This window comes from Vidua chalybeata, chromosome 16, assembly GCF_026979565.1.
Source record: "Vidua chalybeata isolate OUT-0048 chromosome 16, bVidCha1 merged haplotype, whole genome shotgun sequence".
NCBI classification, from domain to species: Eukaryota; Metazoa; Chordata; class Aves; order Passeriformes; family Viduidae; genus Vidua; species Vidua chalybeata.
The window spans coordinates 14,049,564-14,069,523 of NC_071545.1; the positions used below are offsets into that span (position 1 = coordinate 14,049,564).

Consider the following 19,960-nt stretch of genomic DNA (forward strand, 5'->3'; position numbering starts at 1 on the left):
TGCAATTCAGTGCCTCAGAAACTCTAGAGCAAGTGAGATCAGATTCTTTCGTAGGCTATGGAGGATAAGGCAAGCCCTGATCATCCTTGAATTTGATGTTGGGTGGGGACAAGCACGGCATAGTAGATTAATTTAATTAATTTATTGCAGTTAGTTTGCAAAGACATTATCCGGCAGCGTCTGTGCAGAATACTGAGCAGTCCCATTAATGCAATGCTATTTTGCCTGTAAATCCTCTCCCCCCGCCCCTTACAGGAGGAATGAGCTGCGATGGTCTCAGCTTTCCGCAGCGTTATCTTGCGCTGGTTGAATGCAACTGATTGTCTGAACTACAAAGGGGCCCGGCTAATGCAAAGCCATTCCTATTGGCACCAGACCTAGATTAATGACTCTGCATGCATTGACTTGGCTCCAAACTGGATTTCCCTAAAGCAGCTCGCTGCTGTCTGCACTCCCATATCCCCTAGCTGGGTTGGGATTGTTGGGCTGGCTAGAGCCCCAGAGCTGGGAGCTTGGGAGCTCCAAGTGGGAAAGCTGTGGGTAAGGGGTGCACAGGTATGAAGGTACCTGTTATCATCAGCCATCTGCTGCTCATCACCCAGCCTTGCTGCTTGGGGTTATTTGTTTTTGCTTTTATTCACCAGAGGTGGGATTAAAAAAAAAAAATAAAACAAACTTTATTAGAAATCTCTTTGGAAGGCGAGTAGACCAGATCCAGCAGGATTTTGAGGTCAGTTGTTCTCCCAGGATAGGTGTCTCCTAGCACACCTCTGCCCAAGTGGATGCTCACACCCTCCCCATCCCCACACTGGACTCTTCGCTGTCACTCCACTGGATCCTTCCCCATCCCCACACTGGATCATTTTCTGTCCCCACATTGGACCCTTCCCCATTCGTACACCAGACCCTTCCCCATTTCCACAGTGGACCACTCTCTGTCCCCTCACTGGACCATTCCTTGTCCCCTCACTGGACCCTTCACCATCCCCACAATGGACTCTTCGCCATCCTCACACCTGACCCTTTCCTGTCCCTGCACTGGGCTCTCACCAGACCCTTCCCCTTCCCCACACCAGACCCTTCCCCTTCCCCACACCAGACCTCTCCCTGTCCCCACACCAGACCTCTCCCTGTCCTCACACTGGACTCTTCCCTTGGCTCGTCTCCCTCGGGCGCTTCCTCCCCGTAGCTGTGCCATGAACTCAGATCTCCCCTCTCCCTGCCCGCCCGGGCCCCAGCCGAGGCTCTTCCTGACGTTACTCCCACAACAACCACTTCCTTCCCATCCCAGCACCCAGCTCCACAACCGTCCCTGCCCAGCCCCGGCCTCGCTGTCTCCCCGATACCCCTGTGCTGCTCCTCTCCTTCCAGCCACACTGTTGATTTTGTGAAGGACTTAGAGACTGTTTCTCCTGGAGTGAAGCCGATGGCGGAGCTGCCGGGTGTGGGGGGGTCACTCAGTGTCCCACTTCCACCACAGAAGTTTCCTCTTGGTGTCCACAACACCTGTGGGGTTTTGGGGTTAGAAACCCAACGTGTGGGAGATGTTTTTAGCCAACAGGCCAGCACCAGTTCCCCCACATGAAGCATCCCCCCAAGCCCGCCACGTTTCAGGCTCAGCAGGGAGGGAAGGCCTGGCCATGGCCGCCGCCTGCATGTGGTGGGAAGGCAGCAGGGCAGGAGCTGGGGAAGAGGCAGGCGAGGTTTGTGGTGGGGAATTAGAGTGCTGTGCTGTCTTCCTCAGTGTCTTTCTCCCAGTGGGCACATTTTGTGGTGGCAGAAGGCTCGGCCATGGCGGGGGCAGCAGCTGAGGAGAGGATGTGGCAGAGGGAGGCTCGAGATGGAAGCAGCTTTGATGGAGAGAGCAGGGACCTGCTGGATTTTGGTGGGAGCTCTCCCTCCATGTGAGCTAGCCCTGCTCCGAGGGGCCGCAGTGGCTCCCCACGGGAAGAACAAGCGGCTCCATCACCATCTGCCCTCCCCTCGCCCACTCCATGCTGGCTGTTCCCCCATTGTCCCAGCAACACATTTTGCTGTACCAACACGTGGCCTTGCAATGGCCTCGAGGCAGATTTTGGGTGGAAAAGCAGACTTTTCTTCTCAGTAAAGCCACCTCGAGCACAGCTCCGTGGTGGTGGCACCAAGGCAGCCCCTGAGCATCGTGGTCTTGCTGCTGCCAGGGACTACCCGAGACCTGGCTGTGGTGGCAGTGGCATGGCCACCCACAGTGCCACCCCTCTGAGTGGGACAAGCACCCTGAGACACACCATCACTGTGAAATCAGGAGTGTTTTGGTCTCCTGAGAGTTGCTGCAGAAACCAGTGCCACGTCAGGGTGCATCCCCTGCGGGGGGGGTTCAGCCTTGCCTCGTCTGTGGGCGAAACACCCTCGCACTGAACCCCCAGCCTGAGCAAAACCTTTTTTTAGCACTCCCCTATTTGCCAAGCGTACTTCCTTTCTTTTGATTCTTACCACCTACATACAGTCTGACTGCAACGGCAAAAAAAAAAAAAAATAAAGGTGGGGGGAAAGAATTGCAACATTCAGTCAAAGGCTTTACTGTCTAATGACGTTAAATTTATTAACCAAAACTCCAGCTGCACCGGGCTGGGATCTAATAATATTCAGGCTATGGAGACATCAAGTAGAAAGAAGCTTAAAGCCCTTTTTATTTCACAGTAAAACTGTCAGTAAATAACTGGATTGTCTTGAGACTGAGAAAATGGGGATTTATCTTCCTGAACATGAAAAGTGTGCTTATTTTTTTTTATCAGCTTCAAAAAGCCCCAGCAACCTTGATTTTCCTTCCACACCGTTCTCAGCTGCTCTGCCAAGCCCCAAAACCACACAAATCAAGAGACAGGCTCTAAAGATATTTTTAATTAAATTAATTCCTTTTCCTTCCTTCCCCATTTCTCCCTTGTCCCCTCCTCCATCCTCTCTTTCTCTCTCCCTGTGTCCCCAGCTAATGACTTCTAAGCACTGTGACATTTCAGCACTGGCTGTCACTAACACCACACCTCCGTGCTGGTTATAAATTGGGCACAGAGACATAAAATTCCCCGCAGAAGGTCCCCGTTTGATGATATTCTCCGAGGTAAACCTCCAATAGCTCCCTGTTTTCTTTAATAACGCTAATAGGCATAGATTAATTAAACTGTTATATTACTTCCTTCTTTCTACCAGCACCAGTTAGAAATCTTATTACCTGCTCCTCTCCGCTTGCCTTTTCCCCAAGGTGGTTATATTCCAACCAGTTACCAAGGTTTCTCAGAGCCTGTAGCACAAGGTGAAACGGCAGACAGCGTCTCCATGAGGCTGGATCCTGCTCCCAGCCCTTGGCTCCCAAACCCCACCGACCTCGGCAGAGCCCGGGCGGGCGTAACCGGGGTCAGGATTAAGCCCGGTTTGTCTGAAGAGGTTCTGTCTTGAAAGCAACAGCAGGGCTATTGTTGAGTCTGGATGCCCCCTCTAAAAGGGACCACAGCTGTAGGAAAGGGAATTGTATACATCCATCAACTCCTCCAGGGCCTCAGGATGTATTAGTTAAGATTGTGGGATAGCATGTCTCGGCTCCACTGAAGGGCTCCTTTGAATGACATGTTGGATATACTGTTGCACATCTGGCTGCTGCATTATTGAATTGCTCTATGGTTGCATTTTCCAGACCACGGGAATGTGTTGGTTCAGGAGTGTAGGGGGGGGGAAGGATGAAGGGGACAACATGTGGGAAAATTAGAGGGATGCATCCCGCAGGGTGGGGTGGGTTTGGATGGAGCCGCGTGGTGGAGGCGGGGGGGGGGAGCGAGGCAATGCTTTCACACAAAATGCCGTGTTGCCATTTGAAATCCACTCCAGAGCTTCCTGCTCTAATTAAATTTGTCACCATCGTTACTATAATGCCTGCCATTCCTCCGGTGCTTTTTGTTCTCTGGGATCCCAAAACATGACAGAGGCAAGGGCAGATCCTCTGTGTTTCCTCTGCGGGAGCTTTTTCAGAGCCAAGCAGGGAAAATGCAGTTTGTAGGAGCTGCTTTGGGGCGGGAGCGCAGCCACTCCTGGTTTGGGGACACTGGAGTGAGGGACACTGAGCCTGAGGAGTCTGGGCAACTCTTGATGGCCTTTTCCAACCTTAATGGTTCTATAAGGTGTCTCCTGAGACTGCTAATCTGCAGGAGCTTGGGTGAGTGCCCTGGGAAGGCCTGTTGAACCCAGGAGCCCTTCTTGGGCTCTCACATGGCTCATCCTGTTCTCAGCCCCTCCGGACCCGCACGGAGGCCAGTGTCCCCACTGCCACCTATGCTCTTGGCACCACGTGTGCCCGCTGGCCACCGCCAGCCTGCCACGAGATGCCCGGTACGGCTGCTCTGCGCCGCACTGGGGCAGGAGGAATTCACTAATTACTCGCAGCTCTTAATATGGCCCCTGAACGCTGCCAGAGTGGCGTGAAGGGCTCAGAGCAGGAGACACAACCTGCTCCATCGTGTCTTCTGTGTCAGCTTGCAGCGAACTGAATGCAAAAAGGCTGTCTGAGCTGAAAACAGCAGAGCCCTTGGAAATTTAAAGGTGCAGAGCACAGAAAACAAAGGCGTTTACGCTGCTGAATATTCATCCTGGTGTCTGATGCTGCCAGGAGCAAAGCCTGCACAGCTCCTGTGAAAGCTGATGGGAGGGAACCTTGGTCTCAACCTCATCTTGGGCTCCAGCCCAAATCTGAGGGGGGAGAGCAAATTAGTCCTTAATGCACATATATCTTAGACTAAAACCTGATAAGGGAACTCTCCTATGTTAATTTACCTGAGTTATTTGCTATACTGATTGCTGAAGGTACTCTGATTAGCGCATGAAATATTTCTATACCTTCGGTCTGATTAACCCATATCTGCAAAATAAATATTTGTCTCATTATAGTTATGCGATCGTGCAATCAAAGACCCTATCATAATGGGAAAGGGGATTGAGTATCCGTGTGAAAAAGGCAGGGAATGGCGACACAGAACGAGCAGGTTGGAGAGCAGGGAGATGAAGAGCAGGGGCATGGCTGCAGGGGGAGGCTCAGTGGTCCCAGCCTGTGGCTGGGGGGTTGAAATGCCGGGGAGGGCACAATTCTCCTCCCGTTTCACCGGTGCTAATTGGGACTAATTCCGTTTGACTCAGCAGCGTTGCGCCAGTCCCAGCGAGAGGAGGGTCAGACCTTGGGAATCACAGGGGTGAGTCCCAGCAGGCTCCCAGCCTCCAGCTTTTTTGAAACAGAAGCAGGGAGTTCCCGGCAGCGCGGTGCGTGTGCCAGTCTCCCAGACGAGCTCTTAAAATAGCCCAGCGCACCAGGCTGTGGCACCGGGGGAGAGCGCGGAGGATGAAGTGTTCCGTCTTCCTGGCCCAGATCCGGGGAGAGGAGGGGTTGGCAGCTCCCTGCCCAAGGCAAAGGTGGTTTACAGTGCCATTTGGGGACGAGGGCAGTTGTCACCCTTCAACCAGGTGGCAGGGAGCAAAGGAGTCGCCAGCCAGCAACGCCGGCTCTGCTGAGCATGCTGGACATCCTCCCTCAGCGATGGGAGCTGTAAGTCATCTGGAGGAGAGGATCCCCCCTCTGCCGTTACAGGGCTGTTTTGCATATGCTCCGTTAGGAAAAGAGGAGTTTTATTGTGGCTGTGCAGAAGAGCTAAGTCAAGAGGTTGCTTTATGGCTTGTGGATCCCAGCGTGGAGAGGCAGGCGTCCCAGATGCAGCATATAGCAAAGGCTGGCAGTGGCGTAGAGCACTGCTGCAGCGCAGAGCAGGGCTCAGAGAAAGAGCTGAAGTCATTTTTCTTCTAAGGGCAGGGGGTAGTGGGGAGGAAATATGAAGGCAGCCCTGTTGCTAAGGAAATCTGCTCTTTGTACGGTCGTACATTTAGGTAATGCTAATGAAAGGCCATATAGTAGCGAGGTGCGGATGTCAGCACTGTGCACTCCTGGATATTTGATTAGCATTTCTTTGACTTTGCCTCCTCTAACAGAAATACCTGAGTACATGGATATTAGGAAAACAAAATCCCCCTTCTCCTCTGCCAAGAGCCCGGTGTTACGCAGAGAAACGAAAAGCCTTACCAAAATATGACACTCCATAATGAATGTGTGTTTTCTTCCCCCCGCACACACCCTGGAGAGGATGAGAGCAAACATGTGATGAGAACAGAAATAGTCACATCACTTAATGCATTGCTGGACGGTACCCAGCCAGCACAGCGATGAACCTGGCGTGAGACCCGAGAGCAGCAAACCGGCATCGCATCCCATTTAATGGCTGATGGCCCACAGATGTTTTAAACCTCAAGACTGCATCTCTCAGAGGTTTCCCTTCTGACTCGAGCGTCACTGGGCAGCTTTTGGAAGCAAAGGCTGAGGATGCTCTATGAGGATGCTTCTATGCAGGGACCCAGCACATCTGTGGATTAGCTCTGTGTGTGCATGTGTGTGTGTGGCATCCGAGCCCAGATCTGGTGATCTGGCTTAGGAAGCAGGAGAGGACTCAGGCTGCTGCTACAGAGCACGAGCACCGTGTCCTGTTCTCAAGCATTGCTGGAAGAATGAGTCAGCCGTTTTCCTTCTCATGGGGGTTGAGTGGCTGTCCCTGTCTGAGTGTCACTAATGAAAGCACCCAGGAATGGAAGGGCTCTGTGCTTGCATGGCGTGCTTGCAACAGTCTTAAAGACCAGCTGCTCTGTGTGAGACTTCCAGAGAGCGAGAGCGCTTGAATGAAGCCCTTATATCTCTCTCTCTCTCTTTTTTTTTTTTTTTTTTTTTTTTTTTTTTTTTTTTGCCACACAGTGCAGTGTGGGCTCTGTTCCTCCTCGCCTTTTCTCTTGCTCCCCGGGGCAGCCCGCTGTGTCTCAGAGGCATGAGGAGTGAGTCCTCCAGTTCGTGTGAGGAATGGCCCCTCAGGGGATAAATCCACCAGGGCCCGAGGTGGCAGAGTCTGTGAGCTCTCTCCTCGATGACAGCAGCGCCTGGGATGGAGATTTGGAGGTTTGCACGCCTTCACTCCCTCCCTGCCAGCACCTGCCCCTCCCTTTCTCCGTTGTGCAACATCCCAAGGGCAATTACAGCAATGCTTACGTGGAGGAGTGATATTGGGAAAGTATTTAGTCATTTTAACTGTTCTGCTGGTGGCTCCCCTCCCTTAAGGTGGTTCCTATTTATTCTTTTCCCTCTCCCAGCAATTTGTCACAACTTTCACTGCACCCTGTGGCCCAGCAACCCTTTTTGGTGTGTCCTTGGGTACTGAGGGCTCCTCTTGGCAAGGAGGAGTGGAAAAGCCACATTCCCATCCGATAATACTTTTCCTTTCCTTTCCTCATCCCTCCCCTGCTTACTACAGTGATTTTAAAGCTTCCGCCCCTTGACAGTGATGCAGGAGGCGAGGCGGGGGGGATGATTTTGTAAGCAAAAGTAAGAGGCGACGGTCTGAAGAGCTTCTCCTGCTCTCAGAGGCTTCTGGACGCTTCTGTGTCTCCATCCCTGGAGTGATTTTCCCTGGGCCCAGTGTAAACAAGGCAATCCATTATGGCAGTTTGAGCCTTACTCCACAAACACTCTGCTGGTCCCTGCCCCCACCACGGGCTCCCTCTGCTCCTGCTCTTCCTGCGCCGTGCAGGGAGCCTTGGTGTGGCACTGGGGTTATCCAGATGCTCATCCACACGTGGGAGCGACCTCCGAGCATCCGAGGGTGACCAAGGCTCCAGCAGGAGCTGGAGTTGAGCCTGGGCAGCCCCACTGCTCGTTCTGCAAAACTGAGGAGTGTTCAGGGGAGTTCAGGGACACTGATGCACTCCCAGGGAGGGACATGGAAGAGTCATGGGTATTGTTTATCCTAACAAGAGAGTGAAAAGAAGATCCCACAGTAAAAGGAGATAAGCTCACGTGCGCACAAGAGCAACACTAAAAAATACATGATTAAGGTTACAAAGTCAGGCATGGAGCATGTAAGAAATCCTGGAATTAAGGACATCTGAGCAGCTTATGGCTGTGGAATGCCATGCATTTATTAGGGGACAGCCTTAACTCTGGTCTCGAGGTGTTTCCTCCACAGTGTCTCTGCCTCTGGGAGTGTGTGGGATGGATGGAGCTCGGTCAAAAGCAGCTCAGTGTCCAGTTTGTGACCGTCCCCCCAGTATTCTGTCTGCAGCCCCAGTGTCTTGTTCACTGTGCATTTTGCAAATCCTGCTTTGGGGTTGAAATTGTTCCTCCTGGACTTCCTAAAATGCTAAGCCTACTCTGGCCTCTGTCTTTCCCTTCCTTCCCTCTGTCCCACCTCCATGCTGCATGGTGGCTGGCAAGGGGGAATAGCAGGATCTCCCCCACCAATAACCCTTTTGGGGAGGTCTGGCTTTGCCCTGGGACCCTGGAGCAGGAAGGAATACACTCTGCAGCTCCAGGAGGGCTGATGTGAGTGCAGCCCACATGCTTCACACTGCCAGCATTTGATTTTCCATCTGTTTTTTGTTTTGGTTCAGTTAAAGGCAGAGAGGAGAGGTGGGTTTTGGTGTGAACCTCTCGTCTGTCTGCATGCAGTGTGTGGGACAAAGGCATCTTAGCACGGAAAGCCCCAGAAGCACCCCAAGGAGTGGGCTGGGGGACTTAGAAAACATAATTTCTCCTGAAGCTGTGGGAAAAGTGTATATTTAGGACAAGCAGCCTTGCAGCCTGCAGTATTTATTCACTGTCTGAGAGCAGAGCCAGCTAGAGCCTGGAGGGGACAGATGGAGGAATTAAGGACATCTCAGCTGGGCAGCAGGACCAAGAGATGCTTGCAGGGGAGCTGGCTTCCACACCTGAACCACTTTGGAGACGAGGCTGGGAGTTACCAGAGCTTTTCTTAGCAAGAGAGCCCTCCACCGGAATAATGTGTTGTGGACATAAAAGGAGATCTGGAGAGGGAATATTTTCACTCTGGAAGCTGCTAAGGAACTTGCATTTAGCTGCTAGCAATCTGTTTCTAACTGAGTTCCTGTCCCAGGAAAGAGAAAGCAGAGCAGTCTCGCTGTGTGGACCGACTGTAAATTCTTTTCTGGCTTTGCTGGGGAAAAACAATGTGCTCTCAGTGAAAACCTCCCAGAAATCCAGGACGTGGGTATTTTATAAGTCAGCCCTTTGGACAGAGCAGCTAAGGAGACCAGTCAAGTAGATCCCCTGACTTTTATTTACTGGCAAGTCAGTGGAGTGGCTGGAGAAGGACGGGGATGCTGCTGCCCTCACGGAGACAGGCAGGTCACGGTGACACAGGCGTGACCCCAGGGAGAGAGGCTGGGAAAGCATTCCTGAGAGAAGAGATTTGATATGTCTAGCAGAGCACAGAACTCAAAAAGTCATGGTGAAACTTTGCATTTAGATGCCTGCAGCAGCAACCCGGGAAGCTTTCCACGAGGACCGAAATATTTCCCGCCTCACGGCATTTGCTTAGAAAGAACTCATAAATATACCCACCACTACTAACCATCCTTTTCTGCTGGGAATTGCCATTAGCAGCTAAAATCAGTGTTTTACATATAAAAAGCACCAAGATTTAATTCTGTGCAATGCTTTCTTCAAAGTCTTTGTAGGAGAGACAGCTCCAAGCTGGATTTGGGCTGAGTTACAGCGAGGTGTTGGGAAGCAGGGATTGTATCAGTGCAGGACGTGTGATGGCAGCACCCAGGAGGTGCACGTGGTGCAAGATGAGATGTCATGAAGGATGGGGTGTATGACCCTGAGAGGGACCTGTCAGACCTGTGAGTCGCTGCACATGGAAGCAGCTTCCATCAAACGTGCACAAATGACACTCACCAGGAGACCAAAAATGGATGGATTTTCCTGGATGTGTCAAGAATCCTAGAATCACAGAATGGTTTGGGTTGGAAGGGACTTTAAAGATCGTCTCATTCAACCCCCTGCCATGGGCAAGGACACCTTCCACTACCCCAGGTGGCTTCAAGCCCCATCCAGCCTGGCCTTGGACACTTCCAGGGATGTGGCAGCCACAGCTGCTCCGGGCAACCTGTGCCAGGGCCTCCCCACCCTCACAGGGAAGAATTTCTTCCTAATATCTAATCTAACTCTGCCCTCTGGCAGTTAAGAAGCACGAGAAGCACATCCCTGACTCTAATTATCCCATCACATTGCAAATCCCTGCTGCAGCACTGGGGGCTGTGTGAAATGTTCAGCCTTTTGGATAGGGAGGGAGATTCCTGTTCCCTGAGCTGCTTTCACAGCAGGAGCTGGACTTTCCCAGCCAAGGTTGTACCCCTGCTGGAAGCAGCCTGGAGCGAAGGTCCCCATGGAGTTGCTTGTTTGGAAGGGAGATGTAGTCTCATGCTCTGGTCTGCGGAGGAGTTACCAAACACATGGAATTAGGATGGGATTTCAGTGGAAGCAGATTATCCCGTTTCTCTCTGAGCATATTTCTGCCTCTGAATCAGCACATGACAGGCAGGGCAGCCGGGGCAGCCAGCAGGGCAGTTCCCATGCATGCCAGAGGGGACTGAGCCCAGGCCAGGGAGGGTTCCCTGTGTTCCCAGCGTGGCTGGAGCAGGAGCTGGGATGGCAGGAGCGGGATGGAGGGGGGTGGGCACGGAGCTGCAGTGCTGGAGGGGCGGCACAAAGCGCTGTCAGAACAGCAGGGACTCGCGCTGGCGACGGCTGCAAATGGAGATGGAAAGGGCTGGAAAGGAAAGGACTCAACACAGCTGGTCCCCTTCGGCTTTGATCTTGAAAGCAGAGGGGTGTTGGCCACAGAGCAGGAGAGAGGAAGAAGGGGGATGACTCATAAAAATATTGGTGTTTCCATGAAGATGCTGTTACCTGAGGACAGGAAGGAGGAGGGACCTTCCCTGCAAATGTGGAGGGAGCTGGAAGAAAAAGTCCCCCTTGTGTAGAAATTTCCAGCCTGCTTAGGAACACGGAGCTGTTTGCTCTGGAGCCAGCGGCTTGGTTGTTTGCTGGGAGTTGCTGGTTTTTGTGCAGAGCAGAAGGTGGTTTGTATGCTTGTTGCTTCAGGGCAAAAAAAAAGAAAAAAAAATAAAGGAAGAGCTGGTTTTCTTGGAGGCTTGTGTGGTGGAGATGTATTTGGAAGAAGAGGGCTCTCCTTCCCTCTACTGGCTGAGGGGTCAAGGGGCATGATCCAGCCCCAGGTAGCTGGGGAGAAGTCAAGCACTCCCCAGGAGCTTTGGTCTGAGACTCTGGCCACTGGAGGGCTGAGGTTTGATCTTGCTGGCCACCACAGGGATTGTGCTGGGGAGAGGGTTGTACTTTACTCACAGGCATGTAGATTTACTCCATGTACCCATCCTTTCTGCTCACAAGTGACAGAGGTGGCTTGTCCTGCACAGGAGGACACGAGAAGGATGGATGGACACAGGTGATGCCAGTTCTGTACCAAAGCATGCTCAAACTTTCTGTGCCCCCTCCATGAGCCCTTGGGGGATTCCAGCTCACAGAAGCCATACATGCAGCATTGGACCAGCTGTAATTTTTATCCTGGAGGCAAAAATCACTGGAAATAATGCTTCATCACTCTGAAGGTCCTGACACCACCCTTAACCACCACATCACGAACCTCCTGTCGCAATTGTGATCTGCGTATGTGTCAAATCTTGCCTCACAGATAAAAGCTGCTCCGCAGGCACCTTTTGTACTAAAATACGGAGCCTTTAAAATGTGAAAGAAACAACAAAATGTAGGACGCCACACAAAGCTGACCCACTGGGGACTGGGGGGGGGGAGAAAAACCCGCAAGAAGGAGGGCTTGACATACAAAAATTGTTTTGTTAACAAAGCATCATTGTTCCACTCTGAATCGGTTTGACTGGAGTGGTAGAAACACCCCATCTGGAGACAGATGGAGAGTTTTCTGGCTAAAGAGACGGCGGGAGGAGGGCCGGCTGACAACCCAGCAGATAGCATTGTCTGCTGCTACCTTGGCAATGGAGAGGAGAAAGGGCAGGTGGCAGATTAGGCGTCCCCTGTGCCACCTGCCCAGCACGCCAGATCCCTCTGCACAGGGAGGTGTGTGCCCAGGTTGGCTGCTCACACCTCGGGATAATCCTCCCTCTTTTCTTTCAGGGCTGGTTGGGTGTTCATAGGGACCAGCCAGGTATCTGGGGAGGCTGCAAGCCACCAAGTTCCCCTCCAAGGTGCTCTTGGTGAGATGGTCCTGCTCCACTTGTGTGCTGTGCCAGGCCTTGGTGTGGTGTGGGTTTAGCAGCTCTGGGGGCCCAAAGTGCAAATCTCATCCCAGAATGAGTGCGGGAGGTTTGCTCCTCCTCTTGCATGGGTTTTGCCACTAACTTCCAGGAGAGCAGGGTTTGGGCTGCTGGGATGATGCTGAGTGGAAACCAGCATGGTCAGAGCTGCAGGGAGTGAAACTGGTGGGAGCAGCAAGAGTTGATGCGATGCCAAAACACCCAGGGATGGGTCATGTGTGAGGTACTCAGGTTGACCCAGCAGGCCTCCAGGATGTTTGAGGGTTCTTAGATTGGCCTGACCACCTTGCTGAGTTTGGGAATGAGCGAGGAGAAATCTGTGTTGAATGCCCAGGGTCTTTGAGCTACAGCACAGGCTAAACGTGAGGTGTTTTATGGCATCAGGCTCTGCTGGCACACGGTGTCTGCTCTGCTCCTGAGAGCTCACCAACAGCCCCTGCTCCCTCTGCTGCCTTCTATGCCTGATGGGAAACTCCAGGGTGGGTAATGCTCCTGACAGAGCTTTGAGGGATCGTATCCTGCCCACCCTATCTGAATTCCTGATGACTTGCTAATTGCTTGACACAGTCTACTTGCAATGCAAGAGACAGGCTCACGTCATCCTCTGTGGTTTGCCAGGGGAGAGTGTGAACCTCTTTTTGACTTGCCTTGAAATAGATGAAAAAGAATAGAGCTCAATATGATTAATGTGAAAACTTCAGCTTGGTTTCCTGCCTTGGCATCTGGGCTTTGGTCTTCTTAGCATCACCGTGCCTTGTTTTTAGAGGATTGGCTGCACGTGGGAGCATCTGAGAGCTGATGGTGCTGGCTGTGCTGTGGTGGTCTGGGGGCTCCTCTGCAAGGTCTGTCCATAATCCCCAGCTGCCTGAGACATTCCAGGTTTGTGCAGCAGTCACGGAAGGATTCAGGTGGTTGCCTCAAGGCACTGCTGAGATAATACCTCAAGGGGCTTCTATTCAAACCCACTGAAGCCTTTACAGTTGCATGGTGGAAATCTATTCAGATGCACCATGGCTTTTCGGGGAGCCAGATGAGCAGCCCAGCTTGGCCACTGGCTGTGGGCAGGTGGTCACCCATGCAGAGTGGACCAGCACAGCTTTGATACATCCTGCAAAAAAATGTGGAAGGATTAAAGGAAAAGGTGGATTTGATCTTTGAGCCTCGGGGCTGCAGATGCAGCAGCGTGGTGGTGGCAAGGGGTGTCCTGATGCCCTGGTGTCCCCTGACACATCCAAAGTGTTCCCATGGGCCTGCAGAGCTGGGTTCAATTCTGGCTTCCCTGCCTGGCTTACTGCATGCCCTGCTCTGGGATGGGTCCCACCCGATCCGAGCAGTGCTGAGATGGTCCAGAGGGACGCGGAGCAGGGAGGAATGTCAGTGTGACAGGAAAGTCTGTGTCACATCCTGCTGTTCAATGCACGGGGTCCCCAAGTGTTTGCATCCCTTGTGGCATCACAGGTGACTTTGGGGTGAAGTGGCCTCAGGGGGGAGCAGTGAATGGGGTCACGGAATGCAAGATGGAGTAGAACAGGATGGATCTATTCACCTGAGCTCTCCTACAGTGTGTTGTGGTTTTCCCAGAGGGAAGAGACCTGGACTTTGGAGAAACTAAATCCTTGGACAGCCATCCCCTGCTTTTGGAGCCATTTGCCTTCCCTGGGCTGCTGGGGACACCGTTCCTACAGCCTGCTCCAAAAAACCATCCTTTTGCTGTCTCAGATTTCGGCCCTGCTGCTGCACCAGCTGCACCGTGCTGGCAGGAGGGGAAAGGAGAGGAGAGGGAAGGTGAGGCAGGGTGGGCAGCTCTGCTCGTGCCAGCTGCTGTCACAGCACAGCGCCCTTGACGTGGCAGTGGGTGCCAGGAGCCAGCCGGGGCGCGGACCCCACCACAGGCACTGCCTGCCCTGGAAGGAGGAGATGGCATCTGGAGTGCCAGTGATGCATCAAAGCATCCAAGAGTGAGGTCTGACACCTGCCTGGCAGCGGGTCAGGGTGCTGTTCTCTTTGCCCTGCCGCTTGGAAAGCAGAGGACTTCCCTGGGGAAGTGCCATCCACCCCATCCTGCTGTCGTGCGCAGCGGGAAGTCTTTCACCTTGCTTTCCCCTGTGCAGAAAGGGGAGGCAAATTCCAGCATGTGAGCTCTCCCGGGAAGCAGAGGGGATGGATTCACCTTGCTGAGAGGCGAGGGAGACACTGGGAAAGAGGTGGTGGAATAAGCGCAGAGCGGATTAATCTGCAGCGACTCCTCTGTCGCCAGTGACCGGTGCGAAGGCGCCCGGGGAGGTCGGGTGCGTTCGGGCGGTGTTGTGCTGCTCTCTCTGCCTCCCAAACGCCTCCTGCGCCGGGCTCTGTGAATCAGCATTTCTGCAGTCGGAACAAGACAGCGGGGAAAGGCAGGAGGATGTCAGGGCACCGGGGAGCCTGGCAGGGAGGAGGATGAGGGGGACCTCATTAAAAAAGGGGCAGCCTGTGAGTTGGGGGTGGTCTCATGCCGCGGCTCTGCAATCTGCTCCCTCCAGGTTTTTGCTCATTACTGCCGTACACCCCCTGTGCACGGTGCTGAGGTAAACAAGCGCTGGGAGCGATGCTTCCCCTTCCCACCCATCCCCTCCCCGCCGCCGGCACGAGGGAATGTGACAAGCTGGCACTGGGAGAAGGCATGAAAGCGATGTGATCCAACGCAGCTCCTGAGCCCAGAACCTGGGGAGATCCAGTTACAGCAGCGGGGTTAGAACAAAAGAGATTTGCCTCCGGGATCAATTCCTCTCCATTTTCCGGGTTGTGCACGTGTGCGTGCGTGGAACGGCCTCGGTGTCTGCTGCACCGGCAGCCTGGGGCCCGGCTGAGCACCAGGGCTCTGACGCTCTGGAATGCTTCTTTTTCCCAAAACAGGGAGAGCAGGGTAATCCCCTGGGACAGGCCTAGAAATAGCAAGGCCAGGCCAGGCTTTGCAGTGCTTGGAAATCAGGAGCCAGGCTGGGCAGCTGGCGGTTGCTGGAGCTCCAGCCTTTGCGCTGTCAAGGGCTGAGCTCTGGGCTGGGATGTGAGACCACCCCTGGTCCCCATGGTTTACTCCCAAGGCATTTCCAGTGATGCCTCCTCCCCTCCATCACAAGGTTGGCCAGTGAGCAAAACCCCAATCCCTCAAAAGCCTTTTCTGCCCCATAATGGCTGCGCCAACACATTATCCGAGATGCCTTTAACCCATGGCCGTGGTGGGGCTGGGGGAATCACGAGCTTTTCACGTGTGCTGCAGAGCCAGCTCAAGGAATCAGCAGGATCCTGCACCCTGGGATGCTTGTCGCTCATTTGGGGGGGGGTTGGGTGGCTTATTTGGGGGTGGGGTTTTTTTGGCATATTGCCTTCTCCCAAATGCCGCCGGGGATGAGCCATGGAGAGCACAGATGTGCATCCCAAGCATACCACAACAAGGTTCCTGATTTAAGGACTGTGATTAACCTCTTTCCGACAGTTGCTAACCAGGTGCAGGATTGTAACGGGAAGAGGAGAAAGCTCAGTGAAAACAGCCACTTTTCCTCCGTCACCTGGAAATGCACACGGATGCCATTTTCTGCCAGGAAATCAGGCAGATTTTAGGATTTATAATGGGTGCAGGGACACCCTGTTTGTGTCAGTACTGACCTATAGCTGCTCCCCAGAGCCTGTCTCCTCCTTTCCTGCTTGGGATCCCACAAACAAGGCATCGATGGGGTGTGAATCCAGCACAGGGTATGCTGGTGTGTGAGATCATGGGCCCCTTGGGGCTATGCATGCAGGGTTGCTAACAGGAAACCGGGCAGAAAATCACCCTGCATTTGCCCACTCCAGGTTTTCCTGGTATCTTGCCCTTTGGAAAGCTGGGTATCCAGAGGAGAAGTGGTATTTCAGTTAGGCATGAAAAGGAACCATTGCAGCTTGTGTTTTGCAGGCAAGAGTTAAGCCAGGAGCTGCCAAAGTTGCTCATTTTCAGGAAATCTGGTATCCGTGGGATTCAGGGCTCCTCTGGCCAGGACTAACAAAAGCTGGAGAGGGACTTTTTCCAAGGGCATGGAGTGACAGGACAAGGGGGAATGGCTTTGCATTGACAGTGGGCTGGGATAGATTGGATATTAGGAATTCTTCCCTGTGGGGGTGGTAAGGCCCTGGCACAGAGGAGCTGTGAATGCCCCACCCCTTGAAGTGTCCAAGGCCAGGTTAGAAGGGGCTTGGAGCAACCTGGGATAGTGGAAGGTGTCCCAGCCCATGGCAGGGGTTTGGAACGAGATGAGCTTTAAGGTCCCTTCCAACCCAAACCATTCTGGGATTCCATGACTGTTGCTGGCCTCACAGGTTTGAGTTTCATGTGTGTCACTCATAAGTGCTGTGTCTCATCCCAAATACCTCTCTGGCATCATGGTGGGGTTTCAGATCAGCTGTGGAATTCCCTGTGCTGTGGTGTGCATTCATGGATCACTTTCTGCACTGTGTTTTTTGGAGAGCCTCACTCTTACTGCTTTTCCAGCCCCTGGCTGGATGGTTTTAGGACCCCCTCATTGTACCTCCTCTCCTTTCCATCTCCCCATCTCTTAACTGCAAATCTCTGTATTTCTTCCCAAAGAAGAGGCTGCAGTCTGTGTTTCACACTGAGGCTCCAAACACTTTGCAGAGTCAAGAGTTGTTCCATGAGGGAACAGCAGGGAGAGAGAGGGATGGGGGCCTGGGCAAGAGGGCACCCTCTAAAGTGGGTGAGTAGAATATAGGTTTGGGAAATCTGAAGAGACAGAAAAATTTATTAAAAACAATTAATAGCTGCTCCAACCAAGGATTTAACCTGAAACCAAAGCCTTAGGGAGGGAGGAAATGAAGTGGCGTATGATTGTTATTTTATTGCTTAATATTTTTTTTTTTAAATATGATATGCTAAATGCAAATAAGCATTTGTACCAAGCAGGAGAGGGAGGGGACAGAAGACATGCTGGGAAAAGTGAGTGGGATCTAGGTTTTGCATCGTTCACTGAATTACTGGCAGGTCTTTTGTAACATCTGTTAAAAATAAAACAAACATTCATTTCCATTTCTCACTGCCTGAGATGGCTCCTGCAAAAAAATTTCAACCTGTCCAGGAATTCGTCTTGAAAGTTGCCCTCCCTCTCCTCACGCCTCCTCCAGGGGAGATTTCCTTCCTGGACTTCCCAGGGGCTCCATTAGCCCCACATTAAAGCCTTTCTACTTTGCTCTAAAACTCTCCATCGAAGTAAAAGGAATTCTAATAAACCACTGGGAAGACTCTGCTATTCACTCTTTCCATGGAAACACGGCGCTGCCTTGGAGCAGAGCTCCTCTCGATGGAGCCTGGGTCACGGCAGGAGGAGACCAAGGAGGGTTGCAGAGATGGTTTCCATTATAAGAGACCTTTTGAGAGAAATAATCGCTGCTCTCCCACCAAGGAAAGCCTTCGAGATGTCAGGGGCCTCGGCACGGCGCGGGAGCGGGGCCGGCCTCGGAGGGGGTGGTGGTGGGAAGTGGGATCTGAGAAACTCATTAAAACATCTGATTAGTGGAAATTAAGGCACCCAGGACTGATTCCTTCCTCTCAGTGGGAGGGATGAGTCCAGGAGGGTGGGTGGACCCGTGCTGCAGGAAGAGGCTACACAAGGGGGCTCAAGGCTGGGGACGTGGGGTACGGGGAGGGCACGGGGTCACGGGAGGACAGTGGTGGCTCCACGCCCAAGGCTGTGCTGCACAGACCAAACATCACACCACAAAAATACATTTCTCAAGGCCAAAAAAAGCCGGTTTGCTCTGGGAGGGGATTTCTGGCTGTTCTCTGGGTCCCAGACGGGAGCTGGACAAGGAGGTCAGTGGATGGATCCCTACCTAAAGCCACTGTGATATAATTAATTTCCAGCCTCCTCGCAGGCACAGTCATCCCGAGTGTTGCTGTTCTGACACCGCTCTGCAAGATGAAGGATTTTTTTTTTTTTTTTTTTTTTTAAAAGCGTGAGGAAGCTCGTTAGAAATAGCCCGAAGGGCAAAGTTAGGAAATGAAAATCCATCGGATCCGCTCGGAGCTGATGCACAGAGCTTGATGAGAGCTGGGGCAGGGCTGCTGCTCCTGCCTGCGAGCAGCCACCGCACGTGAGGGGTGTGTGGCACCCGGGCCAGGGGACAAAAACCATCCATTGGGGTGGCCGGGAGTGGGGCTGAGGGAAAATCTGCCAGGAAGAGGGATGAAAGAAAGATGAATGAAAAAGAGCCAGCCTAGAGCGTCCTGTGTAGGTACTGGGGAGGTCCTTAGACCCCAGGCTGGCCACTCATGTCAGGGCTGGATGAGGAGGCTGGTGGGAAAAGCTCAGTTTTCTCAGGATGCCTTATCACTTAGGTCGAAGTGGTGAGACACCAAGGGAGCCAGAGTGCCTTTGTTTTAGCAGCTCCAGAAATAACATTGCTATGAGTCATTATTTTTTAGCCTCTCCAGGGCAGGAGGTGCGGGGTTACGTCCAGGGAAGCCTCCAACTTTGATCAGCAAGGTGAGCCCTGCTCTCATGGCAGGGGAGATGGGAAGAGGCTTTTTGATGCTGGTCATGCTGTTTTGTGGTAGCTCAGGGTGAGATCTGCTCCAGGATACTCTGGATCTGGATTTTATCAAGGGGATGGAAACTTTTCCATCTGCACAACTGAGCAGCAGCATCCTCTATGAGCTTGGAGGTTTTAAGGAGTGAAGTTAATTGGTGTTATAGGTGGTGGTCTCCCACCCAGGCAGTGGCTGGGCTTAAATAGACATGACCGTGTCATGCAAACAGAGGTGATGCGGGTGTTGACACCTCAGAAATGCTGAGAAGTCATGAAATCAGCCTTTTTGAACCCGTAAATCATAGGAGCAGAACTTTAAAGCTTCCAGAAAAGTAACAGTGTTTAATAACCAAAGTGTTCGGTGGTGATTTAATTTGCATATGGGGCTCTCTGGGGTTTGTGGTTTCAGCTTTTCTCCCCACCACGGTGAGGTCAGGGTTGGAGGAGAGCAGGGATGAGGTCTTCCTGAAATCACAGGACTCCTGGAGGTGGGGATTTCAAACAAACCAGATCTGGGAAATAACATGGACGGACCAGATTGTTGAATTTATTGGATTGTAGTGTAAAAATAACAAATCCTTTAGTCTTCTGTCAATCCCAGAGGAGAAGCTGGGGGTGACGTCCTTTGGGTCCATCCCACCTTGACTTTACTAGGGTGGCAGTCACGGCTTGTGATGCCAAACAGTGCCAGGCTCTTGTGTGTGAAGGGCAGGGCAGATTGGTGATTACAGGGAATAACACCAAGTCCCTGGAGAGCCATGAGGTCCCAGCTTGATTTAACATCCTGCAGAGAGGCATGTGTGAAGCTGGAGGTGGCTGGGAGCATATTGTGGTGAATTACCCACGAACAGCCAGACTGGGTCTGCCATGGGGATGGGGATGAGGATGAGGATGAGGATGAGGGTGGGGAGGAAAAAGTCAGGGGAGATGAGAACAAGCAGTCTGCTTTTGCAGGTGCTGTGTCCCCTTGTGAGGTTTGGTCTGGTTTGCAGCTTGATGGCTCCTATCTCGAGTAATTAACAGGGAAAAGAGAGGGCCTGGTTATCCATCCTTCAAGAGCAAGGGGTTGAATTGAAAGGCAGCGCCTTGGAAGTGGATCAAATAGCTCTCCAGCCCCCCGCGTACGGCTCGGAAACTTGCCGCCGTGCTGCGTTATCAAGGTGAACAGCTTTAGTTCAATTAACGAGAGGCT

The 19,960-nt window shown here is 52.6% G+C and overlaps 1 protein-coding gene across 3 annotated transcripts in view; it reads left to right on the forward strand.

Annotated features, from left to right (window-relative positions):
* The window catches only part of RAI1 (retinoic acid induced 1), a 74,586-nt gene that overhangs the window by 13,912 nt on the left and 40,714 nt on the right, over positions 1–19,960 (forward strand). The gene's annotated exons all lie outside the window — the stretch shown is intronic.